Genomic DNA, 13,220 nt, shown 5'->3' on the forward strand with positions numbered 1-13,220 from the left:
GCTATGTCTTTGTTTCTCCCCCTTTTTTTCTTATGAATGATACAAACACGGAGTGGAGGAGATACATGTGAGCGCAGGATTATTTTGACAGAAATAGTATAAGCCGTTACTCTGTGCCTGTACTGATAGTAAACTAGCTGCAGTGTTTGCTGATCTGTTACCTCCTGTATGTACAGTATAAGGTGTTGCTCTGTGCCTGAACTGACAGTAAACTAGCTGCAGTGTGTGCTGATCCCTGCTACCTCCAGTATGTACAGTATAAGGTGTTGCTCTGTCCCTTTACTGATTGTAAACCAGCTGTATTGTATGTACAGTATTAGCTGTAAAGCCTGGTACACACATACAATTTTGAATAGCCAATTTTACTACTTCCAGGTATTATGAGAGCCCAGCTCTGTTCACAGTATTCAAAGTCTCTTGGCCCTCATACTAGATGCAGTGGTAAAATTGATCAGTGATTGACCAATCAAAATTGAATGTGTATATGCATCTTTATTCTATGCCTATACTGATAGTAATCTATCTAATTAAAGGCATATTGCTACTAATTGCCCTATTTCCTCTGGGTGCTGAGTATGTCTGCAAATTGAACGTGGCACCCATGCTGCTGGAAAGCTGAATTGATATAGCCATGCCATGCACAGCTATGGGGATACGGATATGTGTGCGCGTCAAGTGTTGTGGGGGGGGGGGGGGGGCGCGGTTGTTGCCGGGGGGGGGGGGGGGCCCACATCCAGATTCCGCATCGGGGCCCAGAGGTTTGTAGCTACGCCACTGGCCGTCACAGGGACAATCCAGCAATACGATAACCGCCAAAGATGGTCAATGTCCATCGAAAGCCTGGTCCCCAAGCAGACGGAGTATTTATAGCAGTCGGGTAAACAAAGGTCACCATCATGTAGAAAGTCCAAACATCATGGCGACAGACGCCGGCCGAGAACTGTTTTGGGCGTACAGCCCGTCTTCAAGCCAAGTAAAGTGGACTTTATACTGGGTGTCCGACCTGGTGCTCTGGCGGACTGACCTTGCATCTCAGTTTATGCTGTGGCGGAGTGCGGTCTGGAGACCACACTTGGATATTTAAATTTAAGCTTTCTTCATTGTCAACCAACTTTGTGATGTCTAACCCTATACCCCACCCCCTTCAGTGCTTAGCCTTAACTTCCACCCTTAGTGATAAGTCCATTCTGATGCCTAACTATCACCCCACTTTGACTTCTAAGCTTAAAGAAAACCTGAACTGAAAATTAAAAGTCAAAATAAGCATACACAAGTCATACTTCCCTTCCATGTAGTCTACTCCTCAGTGTCTTTCTCCTGTCCCGCGTCCTGTTTGTCCGCTGTGATCAAGGGAATTTTCCATCCTCCATTTTGAAAATGGCCATTACCCATAACAGCTTTCTGGTCAGCACACAGTTAAACTGTAACATCGCCCACTTGAGCCATAGGGAAACATGGACATTACCTGGTACATCAGTTTTCCTTTCATCTATAACTGACAGCAACTGATATTTTATTGACAGCAACTGATATATTTCAGATCTGACAAAATATTGTCAGAACTGGAAGGGATTATTATCAGAAGAAAATGGTGAGCTTCTGAGAGGAACTGATGGCGAGGTAACTATGTAATGTTCATTTGAAGTTACCTCGTGTGTTTATTTTAAATATTTTTACTCAGTACAGGTTCTCTTTAAAGAGGAACTCCAGTGAAAATAATATAATAAAAAAAAAAATGCTTCATTTTTACAATAATTATGTATAAATGATTTAGTCAGTGTTTGCCCATTGTAAAATCTTTTAAATCCCTGATTTACATTCTGACATGTATTACATGGGGACATTTTTACTGTTGGCAGGTGATGTAGCTGCTGCATGCTTTTTTGGCAGTTGGAAACCGCTGTAAACAGCTATTTCCCACAATGCAGCAAGGTTCCCAGACAGAAAACTGCCAACTCAGAGTTTCTTGTGGGAGGAGTTTCACCACAAGATCAGCCATACAGCGCCCCCCGATGGTCTGTTTGTGAAAAGGAATAGATTTCTCATGTAAAAGGGGGTATCAGCTACTGATTGGGATAAAGTGCAATTCTTAGTCGGAGTTTCTCTTTAATATTTAATGCTAACCATTCTTAATGGGCAACTGAAGAGAGAGGGATATGAAGGCATATGCAGATCAGATGTTTTTGACACCATTGTCAGATCTGGATTAGCTGCATGCTTGTTTCTGGTGTTATTCAGACACTACTGCAGTCAAATAGATCAGCAGGGCTGCCAGGCATCTGGTATTGTTTAAAAGGAATTAAATATGGCAGCCCCCATATTCCTCTCATTACAGTTGTCCTTTAACACTACAATTCTTAACCTCTGTGCCTGACCCTAATAATAACAGTGACATTTACCTTCTATCGCATGCTTCAGAGTTCCAGTATTTGCCAAGAACAGTTTTACATTGCCTCTGGCACCTATTGATGCTCCTTGGTATTTGGCCATAGCAATACATACCTCTTAACATTTTGTGATAAAAAAGATGGGCATTTTAAGACACGCCCCTGCCACACCTCTCACCACACCCGTTGCCATGCATATCACAAAGAATTCAGAAGCAAAAGATATACAGGATGGGCCATTTATATGGATACACCTTAATAAAATGGGAATGGTTGGTGAGATTAACTTCCTGTTTGTGGCACATTAGTATATGTGAGGGGGGAAACTTTTCAAGATGGGTAGTGACCATAGTGGCCATTTTGAAGCCAACTTTTGTTTTTTCAGTAGGAAGAGGGTCATGTGACACATCAAACCTATTGGGAATTTCACAAGAAAAAAATGGTGTGCTGTGCTGGTTTTAACGTAACTTTATTCTTTCGTGAGTTATTTACAAGTTTCTGACCACTTATAAAATGTGTTCAATGTGCTGCCCATTGTGTTGGATTGTCAATGCAACCCTCTTCTTCCACTCTTCACACACTGATAGCAACACCGCAGGAGAAATGCTAGCACAGGCTTCCAGTATCTGTAGTTTCAGGTGCTGCACATCTCGTATCTTCACAGCATAGGCAATTGCCTTCAGATGACCCCAAAGATAAAAGTCTAAGGAGGTCAGATTGGGAGACCTTGGCGGCCATTCAACTGGCTCATGACAACCAATCCACTTTCCAGGAAACTGTTCATCTAGGAATGCTCGGACCTGACACCCATAATGTGGTGGTGCTCCATCTTGCTGGAAAAACTTAGGGAACGTGCCAGCTTCAGTGCATAAAGAGGGAAACACATCATCATGTAGCAATTTCACATATCCAGTGGCCTTGAGGTTTCCATTGATGAAGAATGGCCCCACTATCTTTGTACCCCATATACCACACCATACCATCATTTTTTTGTTCCAACAGTCTTGGAGGGATCTATCCAATGTGGGTTAGTGTCAGACCAATAGCGGTGGTTTTGTTTGTTAAGTTCACCATTCACATAAAGGTTTGCCTCATCACTGAACAAAATCTGCGTAAACTGAGGGTTCTGTTCCAATTTTTTTTTCTGCACATTCTGCAAATTCAGTGCGCCGATCTGGGTCATCCTCGATGAGATGTTGCAGTACCTGGAGTTTGTAAGGGTGCCATTTGTGAGTAGCTAATATCCACTGAAGGGATGTTCGACTAATGCCACTCTCCAGTGACATGCGGCGAGTGCTACGCTGTGGGCTCTTGCTGAATGAAGCTAGGACAGCCACTGATGTTTCTTCATTAGTGACAGATTTTAATGCGTCCACATTTTGGCAAATCCAACACTGAACCAGTTTCACGAAACTTAGCAAGCAGTTTGCAAACTGTAGCATGAGAGATGGGTGGTCTAGTAGGGTGTCTTGCATTGAAATCTGCTGCAATGATCCGGTTACTGCGTTCACCAGACTTCAACACAATTTCTATCCGCTCCTCGCGTGTTAATCTCGGCGACATGTCAATGGCTGTAAACAAAGAGAAACTTGTAAATAACTCATGAAAGAATAAAGTTACGTTAAAACGTTACAGGATATAAGCCAGACGAAGGCTGCAAGGCCGAAAGCTTGCTTATTTTTATTCATTTTTAGTTAGCCAATAAATGGTATCATCCTGATTTATAACTTCTTGCTTAAAACGTTAAAAGCACACTATTGTTTTTGTGAAATTCCCAATAAGTTTGATGTGTCACATGACCCTCTTCCTATTAAAAAAAAAAGTTGGATTCAAAATGGCCAACTTCAAAATGGCCGCCATGGTCACCACCCATCTTAAAAAGTTTCCCCCCTCACATATACTAATGTGCCACAAACAGGAAGTTAATATCACCAACCATTCCCATTTTATCAAGGTGTGTCCATATAAATGGCCCACCCTGTAGTTTTATCAATCAGACTTCACTGGTCCTTTCTACAACCAATAGTTTTCCTTCATTTTAACAGTTGAAAATAAGAAATATATATCAATTTAAAAGATGGGAATAACGTTTAGAGTCAGTTAAACACATTTTCAGTAGAAAAATACATGTATCAACATAAATCTGTACATCAGTCCCAGTGGCGTAGCTAAGGAGCTGTGGGCCCCAATGCAAGTTTTACATTGGGGCCCCCCCAAGCACGCTATACATAACAATTGTTATGGCTTTCCAAAACCTGCCAATGGCAACTACAGTGTCAGAGGTGCAAGAAGGGGATGAGGAACAGTTTGTTAATGATTACCACTATTCAAAGCATCTATAGAAGGGATTATTACCAACACAGGACCAATAGAGAGCTAATACTGCAGTTGAGAGAGGGCCCTTCGCGGCCCATCTGGCCCAAGGGCCTCAGTGCAGTCGCAACCTCTGCACCCCCTATTGCTAAGCCCCTGATCAGTCCTAAAAGAGGGACAAATGAGGAAGAAAGAGCGACAGAGGGATTTGGTTCAAAAAAGGATTTTGGTCCAATGTTCCTCTGAAAAAGGGACATTTGTGAGCTATGATAATGTTATTGATCCTGGCTCCTGTTTATACTACCCGTGTTTGCCCTTAAAGAGGGACAATGGTGTCATATAATAAAATACAGACATGTATTTAGGATACCCACTTTTACATTCCTGGTTTCAGCATTACAAAAACACTTCCTTTAACTATACATTGCTGTATATTGGTATGTAGCCCTGCCCTGCCAGGGATGCTTAGCCTAGGCTGTTTAGCTATGTGGAATTCTGGGAAACCAGGTATTATTTCTATATTTTTATGTGCCCATCACTAACTTCCAGCACTGCCCTAACTCTTTTGGGCCTAGAGCTCCTCAGGTTTCTACTGAAATCCTCTTCCACTCCTACATGAAGAAGCTGGTGGATATTAGACACGTTAATTTGATACCTCCACCTTCCATGTGAGGATCCCCCACAGATACTTAATAGGGTTTAGGTCTAGAGTCTGGCCAGCCCAGCCCCTTAAACCTCGGGTGTTTTTTTAGCAAGGCTGTGGTTGTCTTGGAGGTGTGTTTGGAGTCATTATTGTGTTTTTAAGTTTATCTTGGTCTCATCAATCCACAGGACATGGTTCCAGTAATCTATGTCCTTAGTCCGCTTGTCTACCATTTGCAGGCTTTCTTGTGCATGACCTTGAGAAGAGATTTCCTCTTGGTACAATATCCATGCATACCAATTTGAAGCAGTGCGTGGTGTATGGTCTGACAGGCTGACCCCCACCCCTTTAACCTCTGCAACAATGCTGCCTGCATTCATACATCTATTTGCAAAAGACAACCTCTGGATATGACGCTGAGCTTATGCAATCATCTTCTTTGGTCAACCATGGTGAGGCCTGTTCTTAGTGGAATCTGCTCTGTTAAACCACTATGTGGTTTTGGCCATCGTGCAGCAGCTTGGTTTCAGGGTGTTGGCAATCTCAGAAATTCTTTTCTGCCATGAGGTGCCATGTTGAACCTCCAGTAACCAGTATGAGAGTTTGTGAGTGTGATAACACCAAATTTAACACGCCTGCTCCCCATTCACACCTGAGACCTGGTAACTAAGTAGTCACATCACCCTGAGGAGGAAAAATGTCTAACTGAGCAGACTTTTGACATCCTTCACTTTTGTTGCAGACAGCTGGCTGCGTGTTGCGGTAGTTTGATGGGACAGCAAATTTACATTGTTATACCAGCTGTACACTGACTACATGAAAGTGTAGAATCTTCACTGCTGTCCCATGAAAAGATATAATAAAATAATTACAAAAATGTGAGAGGTGTACTCACTTTTGTGAGACGCTGTATATGTGCCGCAATGGCATGTATCAATGGCAGTGTTGATAGCAGAGCAGGCAACTCGAGAGTGCTAAAATCAGAAAGCAACTCAGTACGTGTATAAAATAGATGTACCTGCAGCTCTGTAGAGGTCATAGGGCAACATTGGTATCCAAAAATTGTCCTCCTTAAGTGATCCGTGTAACCAGCCAATACAACCAAGGCCAGGCATCTTCTCATCTTCACCACTTGAGTGATGTTGATGTCCTCTCGCGGATGGAACCATTCCACTGTTGCTTAGTAGAGCCTCAGGGTTCTTCCACTTGTTCCATGCCCCCTTGGTTTCATATTACAGATTTAAAAAAAAAACTTTAGTTAAAGATGGACCTCTTTTTGAAGTTTGTCATCTTTCATAAGAACTGCGAGATCCCGGGGCAGCTGGTTTGGTACATCACCAATCCCGATTGGGCTATTTCCACCAGAGCCTGAGCGGAGAGTCACTAGTGCGTCTGCGCAGGCAGGCCACTGTAATTATTATTGCTGCTTTTGGCTTGGGGGTCCCATCGCTGGAACGAGCTGCCTGAGGAGGGCGGGGGAAGCCTCGTTAGGATCCAGAGACTTCCCCCTCCTGGGGCAAGTAGCCCCAGGAGCACTTTTTCCCTTAAAAGTTTACTTTAACCACTTAAGGATGATGCTATTTGAAATCCGTGTCGTTTTGATGCTGAGCTGGCTGCCTGGGCGTAGATTTCAATTCACCGACGCCGCACGTTCTCGACGCTTTCATCGCCTCCGACGACCTCGCTGCTTTCTCCCCTCCTCAGCTCACTCACTCTGCCATCTCTATAATGGAACCCTGTCTATCAACATAAGCAACTCCCTTTGGCTTACATTGATAGACAGGGCCAGGAGCCAATGACAGCAGCTCCTGACAGGCTCACAGGAACTCTGCCATCATAGAGACAGCAGAGTGGGTGGTTGTGGTTTGCGGCGTGCGGCGTGAACAGTGGTTGCGGCAGATATGTGCGATGATTCGTCGGTATTCATTAGTGTTCTGCAGTTTCAGGTACCAGTAGTCTCTGGTCCTTAAGAGGGCAGAGACCGCTGGTCCTTTAAAAGGAAATAAATATGACAGGTTTGCAGAATTCCCCTGCCATGGAAAAAATTACGGAGGCTGCCATTACTGAGGTTCTTCTGATAAAGCTAACTGCCTGCTTTCATTGTAACCTGAGTCACTGACATGGAGCAGGAATGCAGATTAGGAGTGTTAAAATGGTATGAAACTCCATATTAACTGAATTTAAATTTAAATAAAAAAAAAAAACATCCTATAAGAAATTATATATTTATCTAGCCTATCCTGTTGTTTTAGTGTTCACTGTCACCTATTTAGTCAGCGCTGACTAGTCTGCTGGTTCATTTGGTTACTGCCGTGACCCCACCTTGCGGTGGCGGACCAGGTTATGGTTTAAGGCTACAGTTGTGGCTATAGGGTTGGCCTCCGTTTTCTCTTACAAGTGTGTAGTAATTGACTGCATAGGTGAGGAATAACGGACACTAATTGTAATTGGTCCTTTCCTACCACCCCCGTGCGGTGGATTTCACGGTCATGATCTTTTTGTGGGGATTGCATCGTCTCCTGTTAACATCTGGGTGATTTGTACCATTTGGGAACAATTGTTCCTTATTTGAATAGATTTGTTCTGGTTGTACTCAGATGAATATATTCAACTATTGGCGAAAGGAATTTTGTTGCCAATGTATTATGTCTATGCAACCTGTTTCTGATTTTTTGTAACCAAATAAATTGCTGGCAGTGGAACAACATATACTGGTAGTGTGTGGTGTTTTGTACGTATTATTGAGGGTCCCCCTGCACACAAACCTGACCCTCCTCCTAGTGGAGTCCACACTGTAGCTTGTCTCCTCTTCTTGCCGGGAACCCTGTGCTCTATGCTGACATTCTGCAGCTCCTGATCACGTCATGCATCGAGAGCCAGAGGACGTCAGCATAGAGCACAGGGCTCCCAGCAAAAAGAGGAGACAAGCTACAGTGTGGACTCAATAAACATAACAGCACTCCCTCTGTTACTCTGCACTAGAGAGGGAGGGAGGAGGAGTGTACAAGAAGGGAAGAGAGGAGGAGCCGGCCCCTATAGCCCCTGGGCCCCCCATAGAGGTCACAGGGCTATTGTTACGCCACTCCAGTGACTGGAGGAGGACCCAATGTAGATCCCTCAGGTCCTGGGATGTGGTGGAGTTGCAGCCTCCGCATACCTTATTGTTACACCACTGCTTCCCCCAACAAACCTCCTTTCCTGACACCTACTCTTAACTTTCACACATTCACTAATAAAGCTATTCCTCCTCCTACTCTATTATTATTATTTATTGTATTTATAAAGCGCCAACATATTACGCAGCGCTGGACAATAAATAGGGATACATACATTGCAACAAGGGGTGACAGACAGAGAGGTAGCAAACGGTTATACAACATAGCACAAGGTTATACTGTACATGCAATCAGGGTATAAAATGCATTTTACAGAGACCCGGCAAAACAAGTACGAGTTAGTCCATGAGAAGGGTGTCATTACCGGGGTAGTAAAATTAAGAAGGACACACTAATGGAGGGAGGAGGCCCTGCCAAGGCTTACAATCTAAAGGGGGCGGGGGGGGGGGGGGGGGACACATAAGGTAGCACTGTGGAAAAGGTGATTGACTGAGAGAGTTAGAGTGGTAGATGTCCAAACTCTAACCCCCAAAATATATAGATAACCCTAACCTATCTGGTGCTCTCCAGAACCCTAACCAATACTCACATTTCATCATCTTCATCTGTGGTTTCAGTTCCACGTAAAGAGCCCAACCCATCACCCCTCCCCCACACTGAAATCTTCCTGAACAGCCAAAGCTGCTTCAACCCCACTACCAGGCTTTCAAAACACCACAGCATAGCTGAAGCCACAAAACATTCTTTGGAGGAGAGATCTTAAGAGATCTCGCAGATGACTACTTTTTTGGCGTTCCCAAAAGTTAGAAATCCTGTCCAAGGCGCTTTTATTGTCTCCATGGGTAATCTGTTGCTGCAGCTTCTGCTGTTTTCTCTGTGCTTACCCTTCTTCTTCATTGCCATATGTTTAAATAAGAGCACCAATTTGAGCCTAGTGTTTGTTTTTGTGAAAACGCGTGAATACTTTAAAAGCAACTGGGTTGGAGCTGCTTGGGGGACTGCCCTCCTCTAATGTCTATGGCCAACTTTATGCTGTCTGGCTTTGTAAGACAGTGATTACCTAAATTGAGACCGATCATAAAACAAATGGTATCTCTCTTAAATGTAGGGGGTGAGGGTTCGTTTGGTTTGGAGAGGGAATAGTTTTTAGAACCAATGGAAATTTTGCATATGGGAGCCAAAATCACTGAAGGGGCCAAAATCTAAAACATAGTCTAAGTCGTGGGCTAAATTGTTTATTATGATTTAACATTTGTTAGTACAGTCTCAAATAAAATGCTGTAACCATAGTAACTGTTGGGGGTGGGGGTAAGGGCCCACTCCTCCCCCTTCTACAGAGTAGCCAGTTGAGCAGTTTAATATTTACCTGCTCCAGTGCTCCTTTGGGTCTCCTGCAATCTTCCTGACAGTTGCACTCTCTATGGCGCATACCTCTGGCTCTGAATGCATGTCACATGATCGGGAGCTGGAGGTATGGAAGCACAGAGCGTGCAGCTGCTGGGAAGAACAGAAGAGACCCGATGCATCGCTGGAGCAGTTTAATATTACACTGCTCTGCTATGTGAGGAGAGGGTGTTGGGGGAAAGGTGTGAAGGTGTGTGTTTTACCAGCCACACGGGGGATTCGGACCCATGAGCTGATTTCGCAGGGAGGTCCAGTGGGTTGTTGCGACACCTAGACTCAAACTGACAATGTTTTAAGGAAGGGTACAAGCGGGGTAAAAACACATGGAAAAGGGGAGCTGCCAAAGCAGGAAATTTGGGCACCAGAGTCACTGAGGAAGTTTGGGCATTGAACATAGATAGACTAGGGTTATGGTAAGGCATAGAAATTAGCTCAGATATTAGCAGGGATTTGGGGCATTGAACAGGGGGTAGTATTAGGAATCAGTTGGGGTTAATCTAATTATACAATATTGGTTATTTTACAGATATTCTACTTGCTGACAAATTTCCTTGTGCCTCTATTTCATATACATGGGAACTACTGCCCAAGGGAGCTGTATATGAAACACTGCTGTATATTGTTACAGCAGAGGGCGCTGCATATGGAATGGGAGTGAGAGTCAGACTGCCATACATGGAAAGGGGGCCACAAGAAACCTTGTCTAGGGGCATGACAGGTATAAAACCATCCTTAGTTCTTATCATGGTCTACAACAGGCATGGGAAAACTTGGCCCTCCAGCTGTTACGAAACTACAAGTCCCACAATGCATTGCAGGAGTCTGACAGCCAGAGTCATGACTCAAAAAGGCAAATGCATTGTGGGACTTGTAGTTCCGTAACAGCTGGAGGGCCGAGTTTGCCCATGCCTGGTCTAGAACCAATGAGAGCCAGAAAGTCTAAGCTAACTCACATCCATGGCTCTGTAAGAGTACGGCTGTAATGTGCTATGCACCAACATGCAACTAGAGGCGTAAAATATCTTTTCCCAGGTACTCTGCCAACTCTAGTAAACATGGGGTCACTTTTTATTTTTCCGGATTTGTGCAGGAAGTAATGACAAATGAATACCTTCTATTTTAGGCAAGTAATGCTGGACTGCTCTCTCAGGATATTAGGTGTAGGGGTGTAGCAGCCTCGTAGCACCCTACTTGCATGAACCTACAGGACATCTGTGGGCCGATGTGAGATTTGCGTGTCTCCAGCTCATACTCTACAAGCAGCAAGCCTCTACCTGCTCTATTATCTCCTCAGGTCTTCTTTATCAGTCAAGGTTAAGCAGGACACTCTGTAAGACCCTCGGCCTATTATCTGCTTCGTACATCATACCTACCTCGGGACCTCAACCCAATGTCTTTATCTTTACCCTTCCTGTACTATATGATCTGCTGTAACTTTGGTGGTCTAATTGGAGAAAAACTTTGCTTCTTTGACATATCCTATCTGAGGATAGGAAAAGTCCCTTCCTGTCTTTAGAGTGTGGGGGGTTTGATCTTGTTGTGTGGCCAGAGCATCTCACGGAGATACCGTAGTTTCTTCAATCCTGTTGAACTTTTACAACTGATACAATAAGTTTCACAGCTTTGTTTGTGAATGTATTTCTTTTTCTCTTTTTACTCCCTCTCTCTCCCCCTTATCTCACCCTCCCCCTCGTCTCACTCTCGCCTTCCTCCCGCTCCCAGCCACCCTCTCTCCCCTGTGCTCCCCCTTTGTAGGAGCTCTAGTTCTCTAAAGGGATTTTGCATGGGGGATTCCCTGCACGTTGCACGTCACGGTTCTGCATGCCGCATGCTCCAGGTTGGCCTGTGGATTTGCCTGATGATCTTGGCTTTGGTTTGTGCTGGCTGTTCATTGTTTTGCCTCTGCACTTCCAGGGTAGGGTGACTTGTTGGAGCCCTCACTCTGGAGGTGGAGGGTTGTTTTATAAAAAAAAATAAAGTTACTTCCTTGTAAACAGAACTCTAAGGCTCTATAGTTTTTCAAACAATCGCCTACAGAAAATATCACTAATCTAAAACCAAAGTCACCTTTTGGTTTACTAAAGGTGAGATAGATGTGGCTACATTTAGTGTCTCATACTGTTTTATGCCATTGGCCACTTTATGTCACAGGGATGCTGAACAGGTGGGGTGGAAAACTTGGGGTTTTGCTCAATGACCACTTTGGCTATATCCACATCAAGCCAAATCTGTAATACCTGGACATTCCATAGTCCCATTGAATTTACCTATATGTAAATTCAGTGGGAGTACAATAACCACAATACAGTGGATTGCGCAATAACTTCCACTGTCTAACCTATGATCTGTATTTTAAGCAGGGTTGGCAGGTATTTAAAGCATTATTCCTGCATACATGGCCGAATCTATTAACCCATTAGCAGCTTCAATGGAGTTATCTCATTTGAGATATGCGCACTGCTTTTAACCTACGTCGGCAGAACTCGTGCTGTAAATTTTGAAATGCTTTGATCTCTCTCTGCTAGCAGAAAATACAGAAACTGAAAGCAGAAGTGCTCTGTTATTGTCTTACACTGCCCCCTAGTGACAGGTGGCCATACATACACATTACAGCAGTACTAATTAGAAGCAGGAAACTGTAACAAATAAGAAATAAACAAAATGTGCTAAAATAAATTGGCATGGATCACTTTCAAGCCTCTAGATAAATTGGCTGCTTAAGGGTTAAAGACCCCCAAATTTTGAGAACATATGTACTAGCAGCGTTTATTTTGGGTGCAGGGAAAAGCCAAAAGACGGCTCTCCCTGTGCTAGGCAATCTTGGGGAATATGCAAAATATATTCCCTACTGATTACCTATTTTCCTCCTTTATGCGTGTAATTTGGGGTTCGAAACTTAAATTACAGTGATTTTTTTTAGTCGGCACCCAATCAGGCACAGCGTGGATGCTGAGCAGGCCAGGTTGCCCTTTCTTGCAGATTAAGCTCTTGACAGATGTTGAGGAAAAAACACTTCTCTGGAACTGCCTGTCAAGATATTTAACGTTAATACTTAGGAACACTGAAAAATATACTCAGGGACCAGTTATAAAGAACTCTTTTACTGCCTACAGGCTACTCGTCAGATTTGTTTGCCAAACAGAGAATTAAACCATCCGCGTACCTTGCTTTATCCTCAGGAGTGGTGATCATGTGATCTGCCTAGCCATTTCCTCCAGCTCTGGGGAAGGAGGTTATTCTCCATCTTCTAGAGAGCTTGCATGAAGGTGTGTTTCGAGACCACTGTAGAGGTGCCGACACACAGTCAGGAAGAAGCTGGTCTGAGGTCAAAGTCATATTTAGGTTTTATTTGGCTAA

General features: G+C 43.8%; 1 protein-coding gene across 1 annotated transcript in view; it reads left to right on the forward strand.

The window, feature by feature from the left end:
- Positions 1–13,220, forward strand: part of CACNA1A (calcium voltage-gated channel subunit alpha1 A) — a 313,214-nt gene that overhangs the window by 246,255 nt on the left and 53,739 nt on the right. The window lies entirely within an intron of this gene.

This window comes from Hyperolius riggenbachi, chromosome 3 (genome assembly GCF_040937935.1).
Source record: "Hyperolius riggenbachi isolate aHypRig1 chromosome 3, aHypRig1.pri, whole genome shotgun sequence".
Lineage (NCBI taxonomy): Eukaryota > Metazoa > Chordata > Amphibia > Anura > Hyperoliidae > Hyperolius > Hyperolius riggenbachi.